Source organism: Ranitomeya variabilis, chromosome 2 (genome assembly GCF_051348905.1).
Source record: "Ranitomeya variabilis isolate aRanVar5 chromosome 2, aRanVar5.hap1, whole genome shotgun sequence".
In the NCBI taxonomy this organism is placed as follows: Eukaryota; Metazoa; Chordata; class Amphibia; order Anura; family Dendrobatidae; genus Ranitomeya; species Ranitomeya variabilis.
In genome coordinates this window covers 815688633-815715429 of record NC_135233.1, presented here as the reverse complement: position 1 = coordinate 815715429, position 26797 = coordinate 815688633, and the positions used below count along the sequence as shown (strand labels likewise).

The window sequence follows — 26797 nt, the reverse complement described above, 5'->3', positions numbered from 1 at the left end:
CCTCATAAAGTAAACCGAGCGCCAGAAAAAACGCATCAAGATCAGCCAATGCCGGATCTCCTGGCGCCAGCGAAAAAGCCCAATCCTGAGGGTCGCCCCGTAAGAACGAAATAACAATTTTTACTTGCTGAGCAGAATCTCCTGATGAACAGGGTCTCAGGGACAAAAACAATTTACAATTATTCACGAAATTCCTAAACTTAAACCTGTCTCCGGAAAACAGTTCAGGAATCGGTATTTTAGGTTCTGACCTAGGATTTCTGATAACATAGTCTTGTATGCCCTGCACACGAGTAGCCAGCTGGTCCACACTTGTAATCAAGGTCTGGACATTCATGTCTGCAGCAAGCATAGCCACTCTGAGGTAAAGGGGAAGGAGAAAAAAAAAAACTCAGAATCTTCTTTCTTATAATCCCTCTTCTGCAATGCATTAAACATTTAATACTGGCCTGGCAAACTGTTATGACCCCAATGGCGAGGGTCTCAGAGGAACGTGGAAGTCTGCAGAATACAAAAATCCAGCTCATAGGGCAGTGGTAACTGGGTTGACCATATATCTACTCCTAACGCCAACACTAGAAGTAGCCGGGGATCATTCCTACGTTGATTCTAGATGACACGCGCCAGCCGGAGAATCTAGCTACCCCTAGTAGAGGAAAACAAAGACCTTTCTTGCCTCCAGAGAAGGGGACCCCAAAGCTGGATAGAAGCCCCCCACAAATAATGACGGTGAGGTAAGAGGAAATGACAAACACAGAAATGAACCAGGTTTAGCACAGAGAGGCCCGCTTACTGATAGCAGAATAAAGAAAGGTAACTTATATGGTCAACAAAAACCCTATCAAAATCCACACTGGAAATTCAAGAACCCCCGAACCGTCTAACGGTCCGGGGGGAGAACACCAGCCCCCTAGAGCTTCCAGCAAAGGTCAGGATATAGATTTGGAACAAGCTGGACAAAAATACAAAACCAAAACAAATAGCAAAAAGCAAAAGGCAGACTTAGCTGATATAACTGGAACCAGGATCAGTAGACAAGAGCACAGCAGACTAGCTCTGATAACTACGTTGCCAGGCATTGAACTGAAGGTCCAGGGAGCTTATATAGCAACACCCCTAACTAACGACCCAGGTGCGGATAAAAGGAATGACAGAAAAACCAGAGTCAAAAAACTAGTAACCACTAGAGGGAGCAAAAAGCAAATTCACAACAATGCGCCCACCGAGATCTGCCAGCTGACACCCGGCAACAGCTGAGAATTTTTCAATCGGTCCATAACTTTTGATCACTGTGATCAAAAGCTCATTATTTGTCCTCCAACAAGTGAGATTAATGCTTTTACTTTTATAATTTTTCTTTCTTTGCTTTTAGCTAGAGTTAGGGTTAGGGCTTAGGGTTATGGTTTGGCTTAGGGTTAAGGTTTGGCTTTGGGTAGGGATTAGGGTTAGGGCTGGGCTTAGGGTTAGAGTAGGGTTTAGGGGTGGGCTTCAGGGTTACGAATTTGAGATAGGGTTTGTTCAAAATAAAAATAAATAAATAAAAAAGACTACTGTTATGTTAGGTCTACTAGCATTAGATTAGGTTAGGCTTACTAGTGTTAGATTAGGTTTGTTAGGCTAGGTTATTTTTTTTGTTGCTGTTAGGCAAATAAAACAATGGTCCACAGAATGTTTACTGCTGAGCAGGCATACACCCTGCTTTCGTCTGTCACTTCCAGGAGTGAAACCGAATCTGATTCTGAAGCAAAACAATTTTCAGACAGTGACGACTCACTCCTCTTCCTCCACAGGATGCCACAGTCTGATAGAAGTGGAGTCAGTCATCAATTCTGAATCGTCAAGAGGAATGATCAAGTTCCACAGTCCCCCCTCCACTGCCATACACCGACAATGCATTCTCCCTTCAAATTCCCCCTTTTTCAGCAGCTCATGAAATAAAATTAGATGTCACCAATTTTACCACATTTTCCAAATTTTCGTTAACCCAGAAGTCCTACAATTAATTGCCCACATTAAAATCCTGACTACTCACACAAGACGTGGTAGGTAGCAAGAGCGCCACTCTTGTGTGGATGCAGAGTCTGGTATTGTAGCTTAGTCTTCTTCACCTCAATGAGCTGAACTGTAGCGCCAGATTTAGCCTATGAACACGAGTCTAATGATCCCTCAGTAATCAACTCTGATTTATGTGATCTTATTAAAATCCTGCATCACTCCCTTGGAAAAAGCTTAAACGCGAAACGCACATCAGGGGCGCCACAGCCATTTAAAGGTACTGTACTTATTATCTTTATTTCCATTTTATTATCCCTGTTCCTTACTATCATGCCCCCTTCTTATGGATTTTTTTGCTGCATACATCACAATTAGGCACTAATTGAAAACTTTGTCATACTTCTTTTGTAGCTGAATCACGTGGAGGCAGTTACTATTATATGGATTGACAATGGAATATATATATAAGAATATTGCAAACACTTATGGGGCTTGTTATATTTTGACTACTCACTATGTATGCTATATAAAAAAAGATTTTTGGAAGCTTCATTGCTCCACAAATTTATAAAAACTTAATCTTCACTTTAATTCTAATAACAGCTCCATTCTTAAAGGTGATGATTCACCTGTAATTTATGTACCTTTTTTTGGCTGTTTTTTTTGCGTATTGCTGTCCCCATACTAACTGGTTTTACATTTAATCTTTTAATATTGTATCAATAAAAAGTTTTGTGTAATTTTATGGCATATACTCTAGCTTCCCGTCTATTTTTTTGATATATGTACTGAAAAAACTAGTGTAATAAAATTTGAGTTGCGTTTCTCAGAATGTACAAAAAGATTCATGAAGTTGACCATGAAAAAATTGTGCAAATTGTAATTTTTCAAACTTGTGTTGCCTCTAGTGTTGAGCATTCCGATGCTGCAAGTATCGGGTATCGGCCGATACTTGCTGTATCGGAATTTCCGATACCGAGATCCGATATTTTTGTGATATCGGGTATCGGTATCGAAACAACATTAATGTAAAAATGTGTAAAAGAAAGAATTAAAATAAAAAATATCGCTATACTCACCTGTCCGACGCAGCCTGGACCTCAGCGAAGGAACCGGCAGCGTTGTTTGTTTAAAATTCGCGCTTTTACTTGGTTACGTGAATTCCCGGCTTGTGATTGGTCAGGGCGGCCATGTTGCCGGGACGCGGACCAATCACAGCAAGCCGTGACGAAATTACGTCACGGCTTGCTGTGATTGGTCCGCGTCCCGGCAACATGGCCGCCATTAACCAATCACAAGCCGTGACGTCACGGGAGGCTGGACTTGCGCACTTTTTAAAAAACGCGCGTGTCCAGCCTCCAGTGACGTCCCGGCTTATGATTGGTCACGGCGCCATGTTGCCGGGACGCGGACCAATCACAGTAAGCCGTGACGAAATTACGTCACGGCTTGCTGTGATTGGTCCGCGTCCCGGCAACATGGACGCCATTAACCAATCACAAGCCGTGACGTCACGGGAGGCTGGACACGCGCGTTTTTTAAAAAGTGCGCAAGTCCAGCCTCCCGTGACGTCACGGCTTGTGATTGGTTAATGGCGGCCATGTTGCCGGGACGCGGACCAATCACAGCAAGCCGTGACGTAATTTCGTCACGGCTTGCTGTGATTGGTCCGCGTCCCGGCAACATGGCCGCCCTGACCAATCACAAGCCGGGAATTCACGTAACCAAGTAAAAGCGCGAATTTTAAACAAACAATGCTGCCGGTTCCCTCGCTGAGGTCCCGGCTGCGTCGGACAGGTGAGTATAGCGATATTTTTTATTTTAATTCTTTCTTTTACACATTTATATGGTTCCCAGGGCCTGAAGGAGAGTTTCCTCTCCTTCAGACCCTGGGAACCATCAGGAATACCGTCCGATACTTGAGTCCCATTGACTTGTATTGGTATCGGGTATCGGTATCGGATTGGATCCGATACTTTGCCGGTATCGGCCGATACTTTCCGATACCGATACTTTCAAGTATCGGACGGTATCGCTCAACACTAGTTGCCTCAAATGCAAAAAATATGGTGGTATCAAAATACTCACTACCTCCCTAAATAAATACACTAGGAAGTACAATTTATAAAAAATCATTTATGGGGGATTTCTTTTTCCAATAATCTTTATTGGTTTTATAAATTTTATGAAGGGGAAGGGTAAAGGGTAAATGAAAACAGGGTGGAGGGGAAGAAAGGAAAAAAAAACATATAATATAAGGAAGAAGGGAAAAAGAGGACAGGCACACATACAAACATTTCCGTAGGTTTACATAAAACAACTGTCACTTAATATCAGCACCTGAAACTGAAAATCAGTCAGTAAAATGACAAAATCAAGTGTTGCTTAAAGGTAAAGCCTAGAAATACAGTAGAAAGTCAGTACATCTATTATACTACAAAACACGTACAATAGTGATAGCTTCAAAAACAAAGGCTAGTATTCGCAATATCAACACCTAGTTAATACATTTATTTTTCCTCAAATGTAGCAGAAAAACGAACAAAATATACGTTATGTTATGTAAAGTGTGAGAACCTGTCACATGGGGGATTTCTGCAGTTCTTGAACCACACGTTCTACAAATATGTCAATCTATTCCAAATAGTGCTAGATTTGTGTTCCAAAATTCAAATTGTGCCCCTTATGTTCCGAGACCTACCGTTTGTCCAAACAGAACTTTTTGACTACATGAGGGGTATCGCCGCACTCGTAAAAAAGTAGGTAACACTGTTGAGTCCAATTTTTGGTGCTACCTCTTGCAAAAGTGAGAAATTTGGCACCAATAGCAAGATTTTTGTGAAAAAAATGCACTTTTTCAATATGACAACCAAATGTTATCAAATTCTGTGTAGCACATGTGGGCTCAAAATGCTCAATTCCCAACTCCTAACAACAGTTTTGAAGTATTTGAGGAATGTGGCCTCAGTTTTGGGGTGTTTCCAATATATAGGCCCCTCAAATTGCATTTAACCCCTCTCTGACCTTAGACGTACTATCCGGTCGAGGTGACCTGGGCCTATCTGACCCTCGACGGGATAGTACATCATAGCGATCGGCTGCGCTCACGGGGGGAGCGCGGCCGATCGCGGCCGGGTGTCAGCTGACTATCACAGCTGACATCCGGCACTATGTGCCAGGAGCGGTCGCGTCCGCCCCCAGAACATTAACCCTCGGCACACTGCGATCAAACTTGATCGCAGTGTTCCGGCGGTACAGGGAAGCATCGCGCAGGGAGGGGGCTCCCTGCGGGCTTCCCTGAGACTATCGGTACAACGCGATGTACTCACCTTGTACCGAGCGTCTCGTCCCTGCAGGCCCCGGATCCAAAATGGCTGCGGGGCTACTTCCAGGTCCTGCAGGGACTACTTCCGGGTCCAGAGCAGGCTCTGGTAACCAAGGAGCAGGGCACGCCAGATCGCTGATCTGACATACTGCTCTGCAAAGTGTCAGATCAGCATCTGTCACTACACAGTGATGTCCCCCCTGGGACAAAGTAAAAAAAAAATTTTTAGATGTGTAAAAAAAAAAAAAAAATTCCTAAATAAATAAAAAAAAATATATACATTGTTCCCATAAATACATTTTTTTAACTAAATAAAAAAACAAAACAATAAAAGTACACACATTTAGTATCGCCGCGTCCGTAACGACCCGACCTGTAAAACTGTCCCACTAGTTAGCCACTTCAGTGAACACTGTAAAAAAAAAAAAAAAAAGAGGCAAAGAACAACGCTTTATTATCATACCGCTGAACAAAAAGTGGAATAACACGCGATCAAAAAGACAGATATAAATATCCATGGTGCTGCTGAAAACATCATCTTGTCCCACAAAAAATGAGCCACCACACAGCATTATAAGCAAAAAAATTAAAAAGTTATAGTCCACAGAATAAAGCGAAGCCAAAATAATTATTTTTTCTATAAAATAGCTTTTATCGTATAAAAGCGTCAAAACATAAAAAAAGATATAAATGAGGTATCGCTGTAATCGTACTGACCCGAAAAATAAAACTGCTTTATCAATTTTACCAAACGTGGAATGGTATGAATGCCTCCCCCAAAAGAAATTCATGAATAGCTGGTTTTTGGTCATTCTGCCTCACAAAAATCGGAATAAAAAGCGATCAAAAACTGTCACGTGTCCGGAAATGTTACCAATAAAAAGTCAACTCGTCCCGCAAAAAACAAGACCTCGCATGACTCTGTGGACCAAAATATGGAAAAATTATAGGTCTCAAAATGTGGAGACGCAAAAACTTTTTTGCTATAAAAAGCGTCTTTTAGTGTGTGACAGCTGCCAATCATAAAAATCCGCTATAAAAAACGCTATAAAAGTAAATCAAACCCCCCTTCATCACCCCCTTAGTTAGCGAAAAATAATAAAATAAAAAAAATGTATTTATTTCCATTTTCCCATTAGGGCTAGGGTTAGGGTTAGGGCTAGGGTTAGGGTTAGGGTTGGGGCTAGGGTTGGAGCTAAAGTTAGGGTTAGGGTTGGGGCTAAAGTTAGGGTTAGGGTTGGGGCTAAAGTTATGGTTAGGGTTTGGATTACATTTATGGTTGGGATTAGAGTTAGGGGTGCGTCAGGGTTAGGGGTGTGGTTAGGGTTACCTTTGGGATTAGGGTTAGGAGTGTGTTTGGATTAGGGTTTCAGGTAGAATTGGGGAGTTTCCACTGTTCAGGCACATCAGGGGCTCTCCAAACGCGACATGGCGTCCGATCTCAATTCCAGCCAATTCTGCGTTGAAAAAGTAAAACAGTGCTCCTTTCCTTCCGAGCTCTCTCGTGCGCCCAAACAGGGGTTTACCCCAACATATGGGGTATCAGCGTACTCCGGACAAATTGGACAACAACTTTTGGCATCCAAGTTCTCTTGTTATCCTTGGGAAAAGAAAAAATTTGGGGGCTAAAAATCATTTTTATGGGAAAAAAAAATATTTTTTATTTTCACGGCTCTGCGTTGTAAACTGTAGTGAAACACTTGGGGGTTCAAAGTTCTCACAACACATCTAGATAAGTTCCTTGGGAGGTCTAGTTTCCAATATGGGGTCACTTGTGGGGGGTTTCCACTGTTTGGGTACATCAGGGGCTCTGCAAATGCAACGTGACGCCTGCAGACCAATCCATCTAAGTCTGCATTCCAAATGGCGCTCCTTCCCTTCCGAGCTCTGCCATGCGCCCAAACAGTGGTTCCCCCCAGATATGGGGTATCAGCATACTCAGGACAAATTGGACAACAACGTTTGGGGTCCAATTTATCCTGTTACCCTTGTGAAAGTACAAAACTGGGGGCTAAAAAATCATTTTTGTGAAAAAAAAATTATTTTCACGGCTCTGCGTTATAAACTGTAGTGAAACACTTGGGGGTTCAAAGCTCTCAAAACACATCTAGATAAGTTCCTTAGGGGGTCTACTTTCCAAAATGGTGTCACTTGTGGGGGGTTTTAATGTTTAGGCACATCAGTGGCTCTCCAAATGTGACATGGTGTCCCATCTCAATTCCAGTCAATTTTGCAGTGAAAAGTCAAACGGCGCTCCTTCCCTTCCGAGCTCTGCCATGTGCCCAAACAGTTCTTTACCCCCACATATCGGGTATCAGCGTACTCAGGACAAATTGCACAACAACTTTTGCGGTCCAATTTCTTCTCTTACCCTTGGAAAAATAAAAAATTGGGGGTGAAAATATCATTTTTGTGAAAAAATATGATTTTTTATTTTTACGGCTCTGCATTATAAACTTCTGTGAAGCACTTGTTGGGTCAAAGTGCTCACCACACATTTAGATAAGTTCCTTAAGGGGTCTACCTTCCAAAATGGTGTCAATTGTGGGGGGTTTCAATGTTTAGGCACATCAGGGGCTCTCCAAATGCAACATGGCGTCCCATCTTAATTGCAGTCAATTTTGCATTGAAAAAAAATTATTTTCACGGCTCTGCGTTATAAACTGTAGTGAAACACTTGGGGGTTCAAAGCTCTCAAAACACATCTAGATAAGTTCCTTAGGGGGTCTACTTTCCAAAATGGTGTCACTTGTGGGGTTTTTTAATGTTTAGGCACATCAGTGGCTTTCCAAACGTGACATGGTGTCCCATCTCAATTCCAGTCAATTTTGCATTGAAAAGTAAAATGGCGCTCCTTCCCTTCCGAGCTCTGCCATGCGCCCAAACAGTAGTTTACCCCCACATATGGGGTATCGTCGTACTCAGGACAAATTGCACAACAACTTTTGTGGTCTAATTTCTTCTTTTATCCTTGGGAAAATAAAACAAATTGGAGCTGAAATAAATTTTGTTTGAAAAAAGTTAAATGTTCATTTTTATTTAAACATTCCAAAAATTCCTGTGAAACACATGAAGGGTTAATAAACTTCTTGTATGTGGTTTTGAGCACCTTGAGGGGTGCAGTTTTTAGAATGGTGTCACACTTGGGTATTTTCTATCATATAGACCCCTCAAAATGACTTCAAATGAGATGTGGTCCCTAAAAAAAATGGTGTTGTAAAAATGAGAAATTTCTGGTCAAATTTTAACCCTTATAACTCTCTAACAAAAAAAATGTTGGTTCCAAAATTGTGCTGATGTAAAGTAGACATGTGGGAAATGTTACTTATTAAGTATTTTGCATGATATATCTCTGTGATTTAAGGGCATAAAAATTTCCAAGTTGGAAAATTGCGAAATTTTAATTTTTTTTGCCAAATTTCCATTTTTTTTCACAAATAAACGCAAGTTATATCAATGAAATGTTACCACTATCATGAAGTACAATATGTCATGAGAAAACATTGTCAGAATCACCGGGATCCGTTGAAGCGTTCCAGAGTTATAACCTCATAAAGGGACAGTGGTCAGAATTGTAAAAATTGGCCCGGTCATTAACGTGCAAACCACCCTTGGGGGTAAAGGGGTTAAATATGAAAAGGTCCCTAAAAAGACAGCTTTTGTAGATTTGTTGAAAAAAGGAGAAATTGCTGCTAAAATGTAAACCCTATAACATCCTAACAAAAAAAATATGTGTCAAAAATGATGCAGAGGTAAATAGACATATGGGAAATCTTATTACTTATTTTGTGTGTTATAACTATCTGATTTAAGGGCATACAAACTTAAAGTTTGAAAATTGAAAAAAAAAAATCACATTTTTTGTCAGAATTTTGATATTTTAATAAATATATGCAAATGATATCGACCAAAATTTACCACTAACATGAAGAACTGTCACGAGAAAACAAACTCAGAATCAGTGGGATTCGATGAAGAATTCCAAAGTTATTACCAGATAAAGTAAAACTGGTCAGATTTCTACAATTTGGTATCTTCATTAACCGATTTACTTCCTTAGACATATTCATACGTCCCTGTGGCCTAGTACTTACCGACTTGGGAAGGATAAATACGTCATGTCAATTGCCCGTGCACAAGATCTGTGTGTGCCCTATTACTGCAGGATGTCAGATAATACTGACACACAGTTCAGTACTGACACACAGTTCCTGTCCTGACACTTTAACCCTCTAAATGCTGCAACTGCAGAAATTGAGGAGCAGGCAGAGGGAAGAAGGCCCCTCTGTCTTTGAATCGGAGACTCCGCGACATCATCGCGGGGTCCCAATTGTTGCCATGAGTGACCTGATGTCGTCATGATGACATCCAGGTCACCAGGCACTAGGAAGTTAGTTAGATCATGTGCAGTACATAACCTAATTAATTTGTGCTTGCAGGGCTGACAGGCCATAAGGTATAGAAATGCTCCTGTAAAGTTTAAAAAAAAGTTGTAATTTTTTTTTTTAAATAATCACAAAAATAATTTATATATATATATATATATATATATATATTTATATATATATAGAGAGAGAGAGAGAGAGAGAGAGAGAAATAGTGTACCCATAAATAAATATTTTATGAAAAAAATATAAACAATAGAAGTACACATATTTGGTATCGCCACGTCCAAAACGACCCAGCCTATAAAACTTTCCCACTAGTTAACCCCTTTATTGAATACGGTAAAAAATAAAAATAAAAACAATGCTTTATCATCATACTACCAAACAAAAAGTGGAATAAAATGCAATCAAAGAGACATATATAAATAAACATGGTACCATTGAAAACATCATCTTGTCCAACGAAAAATAAGCCATCACACAGCTCGATCAGCGGAAAAAATTAAAAAGTTATAGCTCTCAAAATAAAGCGATGCAAAAATAATTATTTTTCCTACAGTTTTTATTGTGTAAAGACGAAAAACATAAAAAATTATATCAATGTGGTATCACTGTAATCATACTGACCCAAAGAATAAAGTTGCCTTATCAATTTTACCACATGTGGAACGACATTAAAAAAACAAACAACTATTCCTGAATTGCTGGTTTTTGTTCATTCTGCCTCCCAAAAATCTAAATAAAAAGGGATCAAAAAATGTCATGAGCCCGAAAATGGTACCAATAATAACGTAAACTCGTCTCGCAATAAACAAGCCCTTACATGACTCTGTCGGCCGAAATATGGAAAAATTATAGCTCTCAACATATGGGGATGCAAAAACTAGTTTTTACAATAAAAAGCATGTTTTAGTGTGTGACAGCAGCCAAACATAAAAACCCTATATACACTCACCGGCCACTTTATTAGGTACACCATGCTAGTAACGGGTTGGACCCCTTTTGCCTTCAGAACTGCCTCAATTCTTCGTGGCATAGATTCAACAAGGTGCTGGAAGCATTCCTCAGAGATTTTGGTCCATATTGACATGATGGCATCACACAGTTGCCGCAGATTTGTCGGCTGCACATCCCAAAGATGCTCCATACAAGGCAGGATGGATCCATGCTTTCATGTTGTTTACGCCAAATTCTGACCCTACCATCCGAATGTCGCAGCAGAAATCGAGACTCATCAGACCAAGCAACGTTTTTCCAATCTTCTACTGTCCAATTTCGATGAGCTTGTACAAATTGTAGCCTCAGTTTCCTGTTCTTAGCTGAAAGGAGTGGTACCCGGTGTGGTCTTCTGCTGCTGTAGCCCATCTGCCTCAAAGTTCGATGCACTGTGCGTTCAGAGATGCTCTTAGGCCTACCTTGGTTGTAACGGGTGGCGATTTGAGTCACTGTTGCCTTTCTATCAGCTCGAACCAGTCTGCCCATTCTCCTCTGACCTCTGGCATCAACAAGGCATTTCCGCCCACAGAACTGCCGCTCACTGGATTTTTTTTCTTTTTCGGACCATTCTCAGTAAACCCTAGAGATGGTTGTGCGTGAAAATCCCAGTAGATCAGCAGTTTCTGAAATACTCAGACCAGCCCTTCTGGCACCAACAACCATGCCACGTTCAAAGGCACTCAAATCACCTTTCTTCCCCATACTGATGCTCGGTTTGAACTGCAGGAGATTGTCTTGACCATGTCTACATGCCTAAATGCACTGAGTTGCCGCCATGTGATTGGCTGATTAGAAATTAAGTGTTAACAAGAAGTTGGACAGGTGTACCTAATAAAGTGGCCAGTGAGTGTAAATCTGGTATCAATGTAATCACACGAACCCAGAGAATAAAGTCGTCTAACCGCTTATACCACACAAGGAACGGCATAAAAAATAAATAAAACCAATTCTTCACTTGCTATTGATTTGTTTATTCTGCCTTCCAAAGATCGTAGTAAGGCTCATCACACATTCATCCTGCGCTCTTCGTGGAACGCTTACACTAAGGTTTCTGTGTAAATCTCTGAAATATGTGATTCAGATGGAATCCCTGGCGGAAGACTCCATATGATAAGGCACATCGAGGCACTTTGGACTCCATCTGGCCTATGATCCGGCGGTGTCCGTCTTTAGGCATGCATAAAATTGCAGTCAGCCACAGTTATGTGCACTTCTGAAAAAAAGGACACCGCTGATCAGAAGCCAGACGGAGTCCAGAGTAACTCTGCTGCCTCATTATATTGAATGGATCCCTCGGGGGTTTTATCTGAATCATGTGACTTAAAGATTTAGATTGAAATCCCAATGTTAGTGCTCAACGTAGAGCAACAGATAAATGTGATCCCAAACGTTATATAAAATGTTCCCAATAAAAGCTTCAACTCAATCCACAAAAAAAGAAGTCAGGTCTGTCATCTGTTGATGGAAATATAGGGGACTTCCACATTACTGGCAGGACAAAGATTCTGGCTCATAACCCTCCAAAAGAAAATCAGCAAATTCTGCGCTCCCAAATCCAAATGGCCCCCTCACTTCTGAGCCGCAGTGTGCCTAAACCACATTTACTACATTGTCTACATGTTTGGCATTTCTGTAGCGATGAGAGCCAATCTAATTTACGGGAGCGTGTCTCCAGAAGCAGGAGCTGGGCATAACGTTCTGGGCACTACAATCTACTGATAACAACAACATTCTGGTCACCACAATGGCAGCTTGCAATTTTCACTTAGAAACATCCACTGTTGCTTGTTTCTGGAAAACATCCATGGAGTAAAAATCACCACTATACCTGTACATAAATTCCCATAGGGGTATAATTTCCAAAATGGGGTCACTTGAAGGAAATATTCTGCTCTTCTAGCACTAAGGGGCTCTGTATATGGAGTCAGCAAACTATTCTAGGAAAATCTGCACTCCAGGAGGTAAATGGTGCTCCATCCCTCCCGTACTTGCCGTGTGGCTAAGCAGTACTGTACAGTAACATATGGAGTATTGCCACGTTCAGTAGAAATTGTGGGACACATTTTGGTGCCATGTTTACTCACTTCCTGTGTGAAAATATACAATCTTGGGATAAAACAAAATTTTGATGGTAAAAAAAATGTAACTATTTTTTCTTCACTGCACAATGGTATAAATTTCTGTGACACCCCAATGGTGTCAATAGGATCACTGCACCTTTAGATGAATTCACTGAGAGGTGTTCTGCTGTGCTGGTGCCTCAGGGGCTCTTCCAGTGGGTCATGGCACCCGCAAACCATAACAATAAAATCTGGACCATAATATGGCACTTCTTCCCTTCTGAGCTTTGCACTGTGCTTGAAAAGTATTTCCCGATTACATGTAGAACATTGGCGTACTCAAGAAAAAATGGAACTCAGTTTGTTGTAAAAATGTATAATATTAACGCTTAGAAAAATTAAAAACTTGGGGCTAAAAGAACATTTTAGTGGTAAAAAATGTAATTTATTGTTTCTTCACCACTCGATATACAATTCTGTGAAGAACATGTAGAGTCAATATGATCACCGCACCCCTAGATAAATTCATTGGGGTATAGTTTGTAAAATGAGTTAACATATGTGGTGTTTCTGTTGTTCAGGCACTTCAGGGGCTCTGCCAATGTGACATGGCACCCTCAAACCATTCCAGCAAAATCTGAACTCCAATATGGCTCATTTTTCCTTCTGAGCTTTGCACTGTGTCTCAAAAGTAGTTTTCCCCCACATATGGGGTATCAGTGTACTCAGGAGAAATTACACAACAAACTGTATGGGACAATTTCTCCTATTACCCATGTGAAAATAAAAGAAATTGGGGCTAAAATAATATTTTGTGGCGAAAATTATATTTTTATTTTCGTGGCTCAACATTCTAAACTTCTGTGAAGCACTTAGATAGTTCAAAGTGCTCACCATCCATCTAAATCCATTCCTTGAGTGGTCTAGTTTTCAAATTGTGGTCACTTGTGGGGTGTTTTCACTGTTTAGGCACATCAGGGGCTCTCCAAAAGAGGCATGGCATCTGCTAATGATTCCAGCAATTTTTTTTTTCATGACATATTGTTCTTCATGATTTATTTGCACATTTTCATTTTTTTTGTTAGGAAGTTATAAGGGTTAAAAGTTGACCAGCGATTTCTCATTTTTACAACACCATTTTTTGGGGGGACCATATCATATTTGAAGTCACTTTGGGTCTATATGATAGAAAATACCAAAAAATGACACGATTCTAAAAATTGCACCCCTCAAGGTGCTCAAAACCACATTCAAGAAGTTTATTAACCCTTCAGGTGCTTCACAGGAATTTTTGGAATGTTTAAAAAAAATGAACATTTAACTTTTTTTCACAAAAAATGGAATTCAGATCCAATTTTTTCTATTTTATTAAGGGTAAAAGGAGAAAATGGACCACAAAAGTTGTTGTCCAATTTGTCCTGAGTACGCTGATACCCAATATGTGGGGTAGAACCACTGTTTGGGCGCATGGCAGAGCTCGGAAAGGAAGGAGCGCCATTTGACTTTTTCAAATTAAATTGTCTGGAATTGAGATCGGATGCCATGTCACGTTTGGGAGCCCCTGATGTGCCTAAACAGTGGAAACTCCCCATAAGTAACCCCATTTTGGAAACTGGACCCCCTAAGGAACTTATCTAGATGCTGTTGAGCAATTTGAACCCCCAAGTGCTTCACAGTAGTTTATAACTTGTAGCCGTAAAAATAAAAAATATATTTTTTTTTCACAAAAATGATCTTTTCACCCCCAATTTTTTATTTCTGCAAGGGCAGCAGGACAAATTGGACCTCAAAAGTTGTTGTTCAATTTGTCCCGAGTATGCTGATACCCTATATGTGGGGGTAAGTGTTACGGCTAGCGGAACGCACCGAGTAAATATAGCTGTTTATTATAAATGGTGCATTCGCAGTCCGGGGTCCACTGTGCAGGAGGAACCTGCTGCTAGTGAATGGTGGCACTGTTTGGCGGTATAGACTAGCTCTGTTACTTCACAAAGTAGCTGTGAGAGGAAAGCACTGCGCCCTGTTAGCCTCACAGGAGCACAAGCTTGCTGCCGAACTGATAGCAGTCAGTGGTTATGTATGCACACACGCAATCTCCTCACCGGAGGTGCCGGAATTCTAGGGGCTTATTTCAGCCGGGTCCCTGAATACATACATACAATCTCCTCACCGGAGGTGCCGGTATTCTAGGGGCTTATTTCATCTGGGTCCCTGAATCCATTCATACATAACCACACTGGCGCAAAGCACATATTTGGATTGATACTAGCGCATGGCCGTGCAGCCATGCGAGCCTTTTATAGCTGCAGCAAGTACAAGACCTTCCTAGAAGGACCAATGAGAGGCTGCCACAGAGCCTGAGCACCTTCAGGACCTTCCTGGAGAACCAATGGGCTTTGCTGCAGTATCCAAGCATGTGACCCTCGATCTCCAATGAGAGATCTTACCCTGGGCATGCTCAGAAGGAGAAAAGCAGGACTTAGTCCCAAAAGCGTCTGCTTGCCGCTGCCCAGCACTGGCTTCAATGGCAGAAGCTGGAAAAGCAGCAGTAACACTTTGTACAGAGTCAGACTGAGCGAGACGCTGGGACCGACGTCTCCGCTGAGCAGACTCCACTGCGGCAGGAGACGAATGGGAGACCGCAGCGGAGATGGCCTGAGATTCCCCCTGTGCAGAGGCGGGAACTCGACCCCTAACAGTAAGTCACTGTTTGGGTGCACAGCAGAGCTCGGAAAGGAAGGAGCGCCATTTGACTTTTTCAAATTAAATTGTCTGGAATTGAGATCGGACGCCATGTCACGTTTGGGAGCCCCTGATGTGCCTAAACAGTGGAAACTCCCCACAAGTAACCCCATTTTGGAAACTGGACCCCCTAAGGAACTTATCTAGATGCTGGTGAGCAATTTGAACCCCCAAGTGCTTCACAGAAGTTTATAACTTGTAGCCGTAAAAATAAAAAATATTTTTTTTTTCACAAAAATGATCTTTTCACCCCCAATTTTTTATTTCTGCAAGGGCAGCAGGACAAATTGGACCTCAAAAGTTGATGTCCAATTTGTCCCGAGTATGCTGATACCCTATATGTGGGGGTAAGTGTTACGGCTAGCGGAACGCACCGAGTAAATATAGCTGTTTATTATAAATGGTGCGTTCGCAGCCCGGGGTCCACCGTGAAGGAGGAACCTGCTGCTAGTGAATGGTGGCACTGTTTGGCGGTATAGACTAGCTCTGTTACTTCACAGAGTAGCTGTGAGAGGAAAGCACTGCTCCCTGTTAGCCTCACAGGAGCACAAGCTTGCTGCCGAACTGATAGCAGTCAGTGGTTATGTATTCACACACGCAATCTCCTCACCGGAGGTGCCGGAATTCTAGGGGCTTATTTCAGCCGGGTTCCTGAATACATACATACAATCTCCTCACCGGAGGTGCCGGTATTCTAGGGGCTTATTTCAGCCGGGTCCCTGAATCCATTCATACATAACCACACTGGCGCAAAGCACATATTTGGATTGATACTAGCGCATGGCCGTGCAGCCATGCGAGCCTTTTATAGCTGCAGCAAGTACAAGACCTTCCTAGAAGGACCAATGAGAGGCTGCCACAGAGCCTGAGCACCTTCAGGACCTTCCTGGAGAACCAATGGGCTTTGCTGCAGTATCCAAGCATGTGACCCTCGATCTCCAATGAGAGATCTTACCCTGGGCATGCTCAGAAGGAGAAAAGCAGGACTTAGTCCCAAAAGCGTCTGCTTGCCACTGCCCAGCACTGGCTTCAATGGCAGAAGCTGGAAAAGCAGCAGTAACACTTTGTACAGAGTCAGACTGAGCGAGACGTTGGGACCGACGTCTCCGCTGAGCAGACTTCACTGCGGCAGGAGACGAATGGGAGACCGCAGCGGAGATGGCCCGAGATTCCACCTGTGCAGAGGCGGGAACTCGACCCCTAACAGTAAGTCACTGTTTGGGTGCACAGCAGAGTTCGGAAGGGAAGGAGCATCTTTTGACTTTTTCAACGCAGAATTGGCTGGAATTGAGATAGGACACCAAGTTGCGTTTGGAGAGCCCCTGATGTGCCTAAACAGTGGAAGCCCCCCAATTCTAACTCCAACCCTAACCCCAACACATCCCTAAACCTAATCCCAGCCCTAACCATAATCGACTCTAGCATAACCCTAACCCTATTCCCAACACTAACCCTAACTTTAGCCCTAACCCTGTTGTGAATTCCGTTCTCGAACTCCCTCCTGTGGTCATGAATGGTACTTCGGTGAGTTCTGTCCGTGGACTCCCTCTGGTGGCTGTGAGTGGAGCTGCTGGTTCTGAGATTCCTTCCCCACCTGCCCTCGTTTAGGGCTAGGCTGGATTCTCTATTTAACTCCACTCAGATCGTTTCTCCATGCCAGCTGTCAATGTTCTAGTACTGGTTCAGATCTCTCCTGGATCTTTCTGAGGACCTGTCTACTCCAGCGAAGCTAAGTTCCTGCTTGTTCATTTGTTACATATGGTTTTTCTTGCTAAGTTCTAGTCCAGCTTGCTATCATGAAACTGCCTGGCTAGCTGGAAGCTCTGGGGGTGCAGAGTGGCACCACCGCACCGTGAGTCGGTGTGGGGGTATTTTTTGCACACTCTGCGTGGTTTTGTAGTTTTTTGTGTTGACTGCAAAGATCCCTTTCCTATCCTCAATCTGTTTAGTTAGACTGGCCTCCCTTTGCTAAGCCTATTTCATCCTGTGTTTGTGATTTCCTCTTAACTCACAGTCAATACTTGTGGGGGGCTAGTTAGGGGTAGTTAGCTCTTAGGCTGTGAAGAGGCGTCTAGGCAGAGTCAGGCACGCTCCACGGCTATTTCTAGTTGTGTTGATAGGAGTAGGGTTTGCGGTCAGCAGAGTTCCCATTTCCCCAGAGCTCGTCCCGATTCCATGTTTAACTATCAGGTCATTCCTGGTGCACCTAACCACCAGTTCCATAACAGTACAGCTGGCCCACAAAGTGTTAATGCATCTCAATAGAGGGAAAAGAGAAGTTCTGAGACCATTTTTTTTTCTCTGCAGTGTGTTTTGCCTTTCTTTTCCCCTTAAACTCTGGGTGGTTCAGAACTCAGGTGTGGATATGGACATTCAAGGTCTGTCCTCTAGTGTAGATCAACTCGCTGCAAAGGTACAAAACATTCAAGATTATGTAGTTCAGAATCCTATGTTGGAGCCTAGAATTCCAATTCCTGATTTGTTTTCTGGGGATAGATCTAAATTTCTGAATTTCAAAAACAATTGTAAACTGTTTCTTGCTCTGAAACCCCGCTCTTCTGGTGACCCTGTTCAGGAAGTAAGAATCATTATTTCTTTGTTGCGTGGCGACCCTCAAGACTGGGCATTCGCCCTGGTGCCAGGAGATCCTGCATTGTGTAATGTAGATGCATTTTTTCTGGCGCTGGGATTGCTTTATGATGAACCGAATTCTGTGGATCAGGCAGAGAAAATTTTGCTGGCTTTGTGTCAGGGTCAGGATGAAGCGGAGGTATATTGCCAGAAGTTCAGAAAGTGGTCCGTGCTTACTCAGTGGAATGAGTGTGCCCTGGCAGCAATTTTCAGAAAGGGTCTTTCTGAAGCCCTTAAGGATGTTATGGTGGGGTTCCCCACGCCTGCTGGTCTGAATGAATCAATGTCCTTGGCCATACAGATCGATCGGCGCTTACGTGCACCATTTGGCGGTATCCTCTGAGCAGAGGCCTGAGCCTATGCAATGTGATAGGACTTTGACCAGAGCTGAATGGCAAGAACATAGACATCAGAATGGGCTCTGTTTTTACTGTGGTGACTCCACTCATGCTATCTCTGATTGTCCTAAGCGCACTAAGCGGTTCGCTAGGTCCGTCACCATTGGTACTGTACAGCCTAAATTTCTTTTGTCCGTTACTCTGATTTGCTCTTTGTCATCCTATTCTGTTATGGCATTTGTGGATTCAGGCACTGCCCTGAATTTGATGGACTTAGAGTTTGCCAGGCGCTGTGGTTTTTTCTTGGAGCCCTTGCAGCATCCCATTCCTTTGAGGGGAATTGATGCTACGCCTTTGGCCAAGAATAAGCCTCAGTACTGGACCCAGTTGACCATGTGCATGGCTCCTGCGCATCAGGAGGATATTCGCTTTTTGGTGTTGCATAATCTGCATGATGTGGTCGTGTTGGGTTTGCCATGGCTGCAGGTCCATAATCCAGTATTGGATTGGAAATCAATGTCGGTGTCCAGTTGGGGTTGTCAAGGGGTACATGGGGATGTTTCATTGTTGTCAATTTCTTCCTCCATTCCTTCTGAAGTCCCTGAGTTTTTGTCGGATTACCAGGATGTATTTGATGAGAACAAAGTCCAGTGCCCTACCTCCTCATAGGGATTGTGATTGTGCTATTAATTTGATTCCTGGTAGCAAGTTCCCTAAGGGACGACTTTTCAATTTGTCTGTGCCAGAACACGCCGCTATGCGGAGTTATATAAAGGAGTCCTTGGAGAAAGGGCATATTCGCCCATCGTCATCACCATTGGGAGCAGGGTTCTTTTTTGTGGCCAAGAAGGATGGTTCTCTGAGACCTTGTATAGATTACCGCCTTCTTAATAAAATCACGGTCAAATTTCAGTACCCTTTGCCTCTACTGTCTGATTTATTTGCTCGGATTAAGGTGGCTAGTTGGTTCACCAAGATAGACCTTCGAGGGGCGTATAATCTCGTGCGTATTAAACAGGGCGATGAATGGAAAACAGCATTTAATACGCCCGAGGGCCATTTTGAGTACCTGGTGATGCCATTCGGCCTTTCTAATGCTCCCTCTGTGTTTCAGTCCTTTATGCATGACATCTTCCGAAAGTATCTGGATAGATTCATGATCGTATATTTGGATGATATTTTGGTCTTTTCGGGTGATTGGGAGTCCCATGTGAAGCAGGTCAGAATGGTGTTCCAGGTCCTTCGTGCTAATTCCTTGTTTGTGAAGGGATCTAAGTGTCTCTTTGGAGTTCAGAAGGTTTCCTTTTTGGGTTTCATTTTTTCCCCTTCTACTATCGAGATGGATCCTGTTAAAGTCCAAGCTATTTATGACTGGACTTGGCCTACATCTGTGAAGAGCCTTCAGAAATTTCTGGGCTTTGCCAATTTTTACTGTCGCTTCATCGCTAATTTTTCTAGTGTTGTAAAACCGTTGACTGATTTGACCAAGAAGGGTGCTGATGTGGTGAATTGGTCCTCTGCGGCCGTTGAGGCTTTTCAGGAGTTGAAACGTCGTTTCTCTTCGGCTCCTGTGTTGTGTCAGCCAGATGTTTCGCTCCCTTTTCAGGTCGAGGTTGATGCTTCTGAAATTGGAGCAGGGGCTGTTTTGTCTCAGAGAAGTTCTGATTGCTCTGTAATGAAGCCATGCGCTTTCTTTTCAAGAAAGTTTTCGCCTGCTGAGCATAATTATGATGTTGGCAATCGGGAGTTGTTGGCTATGAAGTGGGCATTCGAGGAGTGGCGACATTGGCTTGAAGGAGCCAAGCATCGCGTGGTGGTCTTGACAGATCACAAGAATCTGACTTATCTCGAGTCTGCCAAGCGGTTGAATCCTAGACAGGCTCGTTGGTCACTGTTTTTCTCCCGTTTCAATTTTGTGGTTTTGTACCTTCCGGGTTCTAAGAATGTGAAGGCTGATGCCCTTTCAAGGAGCTTTGTGCCTGATTCTCCTGGGGTTCCTGAGCCAGCTGGTATTCTCAGAGAGGGGGTAGTTCTGTCTGCCATCTCCCCTGATTTGCGGCGGGTGCTGAAGGAGTTCCAGGCTGATAGACCTGACCGTTGTCCAGCGGAGAAACTGTTTGTCCCTGATAGATGGACTAGTAGAGTTATCTCTGAGGTTCATTGTTCGGTGTTGGCTGGTCATCCTGGGATTTTTGGTACCAGAGATTTGGTGGCTAGGTCCTTTTGGTGGCCTTCTTTGTCGCGGGATGTGCGTTCTTTTGTGCAGTCTTGTGGGACTTGTGCTCGGGCTAAGCCCTGCTGTTCTCGTGCCAGTGGGTTACTTTTGCCCTTGCCGGTCCCGAAAAGGCCCTGGACGCATGTTTCCATGGATTTTATTTCAGATCTTCCTGTTTCTCAAAGGATGTCGGTCATCTGGGTGGTTTGTGATCGCTTCTCTAAAATGGTCCATTTGGTACCCTTGCCTAAATTGCCTTCTTCCTCTGATTTGGTTCCATTATTTTTCCAACATGTGGTTCGTTTGCATGGCATTCCGGAGAACATCGTGTCTGACAGAGGTTCCCAGTTTGTTTCAAGGTTTTGGCGTTACTTTTGTGCTAAGATGGGCATTGATTTGTCTTTTTCTTCGGCTTTCCATCATCAGACAAATGGCCAAACCGAACGAACCAATCAGACTTTGGAAACCTATCTGAGATGCTTTGTTTCTGTGGATCAGGATGATTGGGTGACCTTCTTGCCATTGGCTGAGTTCGCCCTTAATAATCTGGCCAGTTCGGCTACTTTGGTTTCGCCTTTTTTTTGTAATTCTGGTTTTTATCCTCGTTTTTCTTCAGGGCAGGTTGAGCCTTCGGACTGTCCTGGTGTGGATTCTGTGGTGGACAGGTTGCAGCAAATTTGGACTCATGTGGTGGACAATTTGACCTTGTCCCAAGAGAAGGCTCAACGTTTTGCCAACCGCCGTCGCCGTGTTGGTCCCCGACTTCGTGTTGGGGATTTGGTTTGGTTATCATCTCGTTATGTTCCTATGAAGGTTTCTTCTCCTAAGTTTAAGCCTCGTTTCATTGGTCCTTATAAGATTTCTGAAATTCTTAATCCTGTATCATTTCGTTTGGCCCTTCCTGCTTCTTTTGCCATCCATAATGTGTTCCATAGGTCGTTGCTGCAGAGATATGTGGCACCTATGGTTCCCTCCGTTGATCCTCCTGCTCCGGTGTTGGTCGAGGGGGAGTTGGAGTATGTGGTGGAGAAGATTTTGGATTCTCGTATTTCGAGACGAAAACTTCAGTACTTGGTCAAATGGAAGGGCTATGGTCAGGAGGATAATTCCTGGGTTGTTGCCTCTGATGTCCATGCTGCCGATTTAGTTCGTGCCTTTCATTTGGCTCGTCCTGATCGGCCTGGGGCTCTGGTGAGGGTTCGGTGACCCCTCCTCAAGGGGGGGGGGTACTGTTGTGAATTCCGTTCTCGAACTCCCTCCTGTGGTCATGAATGGTACTTCGGTGAGTTCTGTCCGTGGACTCCCTCTGGTGGCTGTGAGTGGAGCTGCTGGTTCTGAGATTCCTTCCCCACCTGACCTCGTTTAGGGCTAGGCTGGATTCTCTATTTAACTCCACTCAGATCGTTACTCCATGCCAGCTGTCAATGTTCTAGTACTGGTTCAGATCTCTCCTGGATCTTTCTGAGGACCTGTCTACTCCAGCGAAGCTAAGTTCCTGCTTGTTCATTTGTTACATATGGTTTTTCTTGCTAAGTTCTAGTCCAGCTTGCTATCATGAAACTGCCTGGCTAGCTGGAAGCTCTGGGGGTGCAGAGTGGCACCACCGCACCGTGAGTCGGTGCAGGGGTATTTTTTGCACACTCTGCGTGGTTTTGTAGTTTTTTGTGTTGACCGCAAAGATCCCTTTCCTATCCTCAATCTGTTTAGTTAGACTGGCCTCCCTTTGCTAAAGCCTATTTCATCCTGTGTTTGTGATTTCCTCTTAACTCACAGTCAATACTTGTGGGGGGCTGCTTTTACCTTTGGGGAAATTTCTCTGAGGCAAGTGAGGCTTTGTTTACTTTCTTTAGGGGTAGTTAGCTCTTAGGCTGTGAAGAGGCGTCTAGGCAGAGTCAGGCACGCTCCACGGCTATTTCTAGTTGTGTTGATAGGAGTAGGGTTTGCGGTCAGCAGAGTTCCCATTTCCCCAGAGCTTGTCCCGATTCCGTGTTTAACTATCAGGTCATTCCTGGTGCACCTAACCACCAGGTCCATAACAAACCCTAACCCTAACTTTAGCCCCAACCCTAACCCTAACCCTAATGGGAAAATAGAAATAAATACTTTTTTTTATTTTATTATTTTTCCCTAACTAAGGGGGTGATAAAGGGGTGTTTGATTTACTATTTATAGCGGGTTTTTATGTTTGGCAGCTGTCACACGCTAAAATACTCTTTTTATTGCAAAAAAATTGTTTTGCGCATCACCACATTTTGAGAGCTATAATTTTTCCATATTTTGGCCCACAGAGTCATGTGAGGTCTTGTTTTTTGCAGGACGAGTTGATGTTTTTATTGGTACCATTTTCGGGCACATGACTTTTTTATCGCTTTTTATTGCGATTTTTGGGAGGCAGAATCAACAAAAAACAGCAATTCATGAATTTCCTTTGGGTGGGGCATTTATACCGTTCCGCGTGTGGTATAATTGATAAGGCAGTTTTATTCTTCGGGTCAGTATGATTACAGCGATGCCTCAGTTATATAATTTTTTTATGTTTTGGCACTTTTATACAATAAAAAACTATTTCATATAAAAATTAATTGTTTTCACATCACTTTATTCTTTCCTATTTTTTCGCTGATGATGCTGTATGGTGGATTGTTTTTTGCGGGACAAGATGATATTTTCAGCGATACCATGTTTATTTATATCCGTCTTTTTGATGGCGTGTTATTCCACTTTGTGTTCGGTGGTATTATGATAAAGAATTGCTTTTCGCCTTGTCTTTTATTCTTTTTTTACGGTGTTCACTGAAGGGGTTAACTAGTAGGATAGTTTTATAGGTTGGGTCGTTAGGGACGCAGAGGTACTAAATAAATGTATTTATTGGAACAATATTTTTTTCTTTATTTAGGAATTTAAAAAAATATATTTTTACACAGTATATTTTTTTACTTTTTTACATTGTCCCAGGGTGGGACATCACTGCATAAAGTCAGATCGCTGATCTGCCACTTTGCATCACGTTGTTCTGAGGGTCTGTGCGATGCTTCTCTATGCCACCAGAACGCTGCAATCTTGTTTGATTGCAGTGTTCCAGGGGTTAAAGTGCACGGAGTGTTCAGTGACTGCTCCTGACACTTAGTGCTGGGTGTCAGCTGTGAGAATGTATAGAACCCACACCCAACAGGAGGAGTCCGGAATCGGCATACCATTATGCTCAATGTCGGAAAGGGGTTAACAGCTAATTTACATATTAACCCTAGAACGCATACCCATAGAAATCTACACATTTACGCACCTGGGGCCTTTTAGGCCTGTTTACAATTATCATGGAATAACTCAAATAAAAATACTTTTCAAAGTTTATTGCAAAGTAAGGATGCATTCCCACTAGCACAGGGGTCCGCCAGGACGGGATTCCGTAATGGATCTGACCTCCTGGTGACCCCAGCTAAGGCTGGCGGACGCATACCTGGGGCCTCGCAGGCCTGCCAGGTTACTTGTTTTCTATTTTCTGTAAAATTACTTTAGTTAGAATTTTGAAACTCTAGGTATTCCTCAGGTATATAGTTGTTAGTAATTTCCAGTTGTTCATATATTTTTATGTTATAGGCATTTCGGTATAACAACCTTTTTTTGGGACTACCCCATATTCACGCACTTGGGGCCTTTTAGGCCTGTGTGCAAATAACACGGAATAACTCAAATAAAAATACTTTTCAAAATGTATTTTACAATTGCAAGGTAAGGATGCATTCCAACTAGCGCTGTGGTCCGCCCGGAGGGGATCCGAAATGGATCTGACCTCCTGGTGACCCCAGCTATGGCTGGCGGAATCCCGCCATTCTGGCAGCCTTAGCTGGAGTTACCAGGAGGTCAGATCCATTATGGATCCCCTTCTGGCGAACCCCAGCACTACTGGGAACACAGCCTAAGATGTGTATATTTCAAAACATAATTATGTGCATAAAACAACAAAAAAGTAAGTAAACGGGCACGCCAAATATAGGCATTCTGTATGCAATTGAAAACATTTTTTGGTTGTAGCAAACTTGGTGCAGGAATATTTATTTGTAACTTTACATATTCCCCCGACAATTCTCGCATATTATTTTTTCGGCTGAATGTTCCTTGCATACATTTTGTCCGCAAGTAGAACAGAAACGCTCGTCCACTGTCACATTATCACTGGAATGGTAAAGCTTTGTACAGTTCTTGATAAAAAGATTCCAGAAATAGCTAATAGGGGCTAATTTATCGGTTGCCAACCTCACAGGGCGAGTTCTCTTTTCATCAAAACGAAGGCATCTCCGAATACCCTCAAATCTATTGATGGACATAGTAGCTTTGTAGTGTGGATCTGCAAATGGGTTTTGAAATAACTCTCTGATTGGAACATCGTATGATTTTGTCGACCCTGACAGAAGAGTAAGGCCAATATAAGCATATAGTTTCTCTTTAGTTATATTTTTCCATGTTTTTTTTCTTCCTGACGCGATACATTTTCCTTCTACGTTAGTACACAAAACTACCTCATCTGCAATATCATCCGAAACAAATTTACAGAAAACATCTCTTTTGGACATGAATTGGGGAATTCCAACAGCTCCTTGAGCAACTCTAATAATGTTATGTGATGGGGTACGTGCAGGTGCCGCAGCAGTACTGTTCCAAAAAATATTCGTTTTAGATGTTCTATTTGAACGTTCTGCTGGATCCACTACTTCTTCATCATCTGAAGAATCGCTGGACGATGAAGTTGATACATTAGCTGGTGGCATGTACTCTTCATCAGACAAAGAAATTTAACTTTCATACAGAATCCACACTCTTCCCAGCAATAGCAGTCATAAAAGTTCTTCCCCAGCAACAATACAGACAAAAAGACTGAGTATCACATGTAAACCTCGTACAGGCCTAAAAGGCCCCAGGTGCGTGAATATGGGGTAGTCCCAAAAAAGGTTGTTATACCGAAATGTCTGTAACATAAAAATATATGAATAACTGGAAATTACTAACAACTATATACCTGAGGATTACCTAGATTTTCAAAATTCTAACTAAAATACTTATACAGAAAATAGAAAACAAGTAACCTGGCAGGTCTGCGAGGCCCCAGGTATGCGTTCTAGGGTTAACAAAAATCTACATTTCACTGGTATCATTTTATGCAACTTTCTAATGCCTGCATGCTCATATAGACAGGAATCATACACTTTTTATTTAGCCCACACACAGCTTTCCTGAACTTAAGGTTTTGCTATTTGCTTCTGTGCCTTTCTTTGAGCAATTCAAGAGAGTGTCAAGTACCCGGTCACTATCGATCAAACTACTGAAATGTGGCAAAATGAAAAGTTAAAAAAATCTTATATTTTTTAACTTATTTGATACTTACCTTTATATAAAGCTTTGCTATGCTCTATTTCACCCCCTCGGTTCTTGGCTAAGCAGAATATCTGAAATGAAATTACAGCAATTTACTAAAAGCGACATCATTTTTTAATCTCCGTTTTAACACTGAACCACAACAAGAACAGCTTAATTTCTAAAATGTAACATATTAGCATGCAACTCCAGCTGAAATGTATTTTCCAACAAGTTATGAAATATTACATACAAGCTTATACTTTATTTTCATCAAAAAAGTAAACCAATCACAGTGACAAAAAGCCAGCACTTAAGATTCAACAAAAAGAAATATCTGCAATAGAAATCATTTTGGTGGCCCTATTTCATGGTTTTCATTTCCACAATATATTTAGTTAAATAGTTGATGTTAACAAGAGTAGCATTACTGTTATGGTTAATTTTATTTCTGTTTAGTTAATTGAGATTTAAAATTTTGATGTCACTAGTTAATCTTAATTATTGGTTTAAGAGCCTAATATCCTAGTTGTTATGTTCTCGTAGGTTTACTTTTTTAACTATAAGTAGCTTAATAGTTGAGAATATTTAACATTTACTCGCATACTGAAAATTACAGAGTTACTATTAGTGTTACCTGTTTAGGGTTTAGTCATCCTTTGACTCCTGCGACACTTTTCCTTAATAATCATCAGCCATCAAGTCTGATAGTCTCAAAAGAAATATCAGCCCCATTAAACTGCTTTCAAGGATCGTGA

At 42.4% G+C, this 26797-nt stretch overlaps 1 protein-coding gene across 2 annotated transcripts in view; it reads right to left on the bottom strand.

The window, feature by feature from the left end:
- Positions 1–26797, bottom strand: part of KHDRBS2 (KH RNA binding domain containing, signal transduction associated 2) — a 773482-nt gene that overhangs the window by 119056 nt on the left and 627629 nt on the right. For both annotated transcript variants that reach the window (XR_013221832.1, XR_013221831.1), the window contains one exon: positions 26071–26131. The gene's annotated coding sequence lies outside the window, so the exon portion shown is untranslated. The remainder of the gene's footprint in view (positions 1–26070; positions 26132–26797) is intronic.